The sequence below is a fragment of the Nycticebus coucang genome, chromosome 3 (genome assembly GCF_027406575.1).
Source record: "Nycticebus coucang isolate mNycCou1 chromosome 3, mNycCou1.pri, whole genome shotgun sequence".
Taxonomy (NCBI): domain Eukaryota; kingdom Metazoa; phylum Chordata; class Mammalia; order Primates; family Lorisidae; genus Nycticebus; species Nycticebus coucang.
In genome coordinates this window covers 151,885,902-151,888,620 of record NC_069782.1, presented here as the reverse complement: position 1 = coordinate 151,888,620, position 2,719 = coordinate 151,885,902, and the positions used below count along the sequence as shown (strand labels likewise).

General features: G+C 45.6%; 1 pseudogene; it reads left to right on the top strand.

The window, feature by feature from the left end:
• Positions 1–625: 625 nt before the first annotated feature.
• On the top strand, positions 626–2,316 carry LOC128582011 (protein AF-9-like; annotated as a pseudogene).
• The last annotated feature ends 403 nt before the right edge of the window (positions 2,317–2,719 follow it).

The window sequence follows — 2,719 nt, the reverse complement described above, 5'->3', positions numbered from 1 at the left end:
CCACCACCAGTGTCTCCACAGCCACCTAGGTTCAGCCACTGTGCCACTTCCCGCTGTCCTCTCTCTCCCCAAACCTGGTCTCTAGGACACTGTGGCAAAGAAATCTTCCTAAACACTCTCTCGGGACAAAAAACACATCTGAAACATAACTGAGAGGACCCCACGGTCCGACAGCTGCCACCCCACCCACCTCATCTGGTTTTCCTCTCTCCTTCCTTCTCCAGTTTTCTCAAACCTGCCATTTGTATATTTCCTAGGTCTTCCAAAACAAATCACCAGAAATGGAACAGCTTAAAGCAATAGAAATTTAGGGCAGAGCGCAGTGGCTCATGCTTGTAATCCTAGCACTCTGGGAGGCCGAGGCAGGAGGATCACTTGAGCTCAGGAGTTTGAGACCAGCTGAGCAAGAATGAGACCCAAATCTCTACTAAAAAATAGAAAAAGGCTTTTGGGGCTGAGTTTAATAAGCGAGCGAGGGGTGGGGAAAGGCAGAGACTGTCCGCCATCTACCCTCCGCTCCTGGGCACGCTCTCATTCATAGCAGCTTCTTCATGAATTACAGCTGAGGGGGTCGGGGGAGGTGGGTACCATACAACACCCCCAGCAAACCTCCAGGCCCCCAGGCATGGCTAGCTCGTGTGTCGTACAGGTGAAGCTGGAGCTGGGGCACCACGCCCAGGTGAGGAAAATACTGACCGTGGAGGGCTTCACCCACGACTGGATGGTGTTTGTGAGAAGTCCGGAGCACAGTAACATACAGCACTTTGTGGAGAAAGTCATCTTCCACTTGCACGAAAGCTTCCCTAGGCCAAAAAGAGTGTGCAAATATCCACCTTACAAAGTAGAAGAATCTGGGTATGCTGGTTTCATTTTGCCACTTGAGGTTTATTTTAAAAACAAGGAAGAACCTTGGAAAGTTCACTTTGATTATGATTTATTCCTGCATCTTGAAGGCCATCCATCAGTAAATCACCTCCGCTGTGAAAAGTTAACTTTCAACAACCCCACCGAGGACTTTAGGAGAAAGTTGCTGAAGGCAGGTGGGGACCTACCAGGAGCATTCCTACCAGCAGCAGCAGCAGCAGTTTTTCAAAGCCTCACAAATTAGTGAAGGAGCCCAAGGAAAAACCTTCTAAAGACTCCAGAGAACATAAAAGTGCCTTCAAAGAACCTTCCAGGGATCACAACAAATCTTCCAAAGAATCCTCTAAGAAACCAAACCACTGAAAGAAGAGAAAATAGTTCCTAAGATGGCCTTCAAGGAGCCCAAACCCATCTCAAAAGAGCCAAAACCAGACAGTAACTTACTCACCATCACCAGTGGACAGCAAGATAAGAAGGCTCCTAGTAAAAGGCCACCCATCTCAGATTCCAAAGAACTCTCAGCCAAAAAAAGAAAAAAGAGTAGCCCAGGCTTTATTTAAAAGTTTTTCTAGTGTGCCACTACTGATACTCACTTGTTCTTCTGACAAAAAACAGATTAAAGATAAATCTCATGTCAAGATGGGAAAGGTCAAAATTGAAAGACGTCAGAGAAGAAGAATCGACTTCACCACCATTTGATGACCTTGTGGATCCCAGCGATTCAGATGCAGAGAATATGTCCTCAAATCTGATTCTGAACAGCCCAGTCCTGCCAGCTCCAGCTCCAGTTCCAGCTCCAGCTTCACACCATCCCAGACCAGGCAACAAGGTCCTTAAGGTCTATAATGAAAGATCTGCATTCTGATGATAACGAAGAGGAATCAGGCGAGGCTGAGGATAATGACAATGACTCTGAAATGGAGAGACCTGTAAATAGAGGAGGCAGTCGGAGTCGCAGAGTTAGCTTAAGTGATGGCAGTGACAGTGAAAGCAGTTTTGCTTCTTCGCCCCTACATCATGAACCTCCACCACCCTTATTAAAAACCAACAGCAACCAGATTCTTGAAGTGAAAAGTCCAATAAAGCAGAGCAAACCAGATAAGCAAATAAAGAATGGTGAATGTGGGCAGCCCCTGTGGCTCAAGGAGTAGGGTGCTGGTCCCATATGCCGGAGGTGGCGGGTTCAAACCTAGCCCCGGCCAAAAACCACACACACACACACACACACAAAGAATGGTGAATGTGACAAGGCGTACCTAGACGAACTGGTAGAGCTTCACAGAAGGTTAATGGCACTGAGGGAAACACATTCTGCAGCAGATTGTGAACCTTCTAGAAGAAAATGGACACCTTCATATCACAAACACGACATTTGATTTTGATCTTGGCTCGCCGGACAAAACCACAGTTCCTAAACTCCAGAGTTACCTGGAAACATCTGGAACATCCTGAGGATACAACAACTGGATGCATCAAAAACTATTGTTTTTTTTTTCTTGGTTGTGATTTTTTTTTTTGTAGTTGTTGTTGTTTATATGAAAACACTCAGAATGATGCAACCAAAAGGGAAAAAAATAAAAATCTAACAACCTTCAGCTTTATTTTTCTTTAAAGCCAGTCATCATCTCTTGCTAAAGGAGAGGTTCAGCCTCAGCGGACCACTCTTCTCTCCAAGGAAATCCCCGGGAAGAGTTAGCCCGGATAGCCTCGAAAACAAATCAAAGACAACACAAGAAAGCTTAACGAATGTGTATGGTATCATGTATCTCTCTCTGTGCTGGTTCCTTCCACAGGACGAATGCATATTCAACACACTGCCTTCTTACATACCTGATCTATTTATTATCACATACGG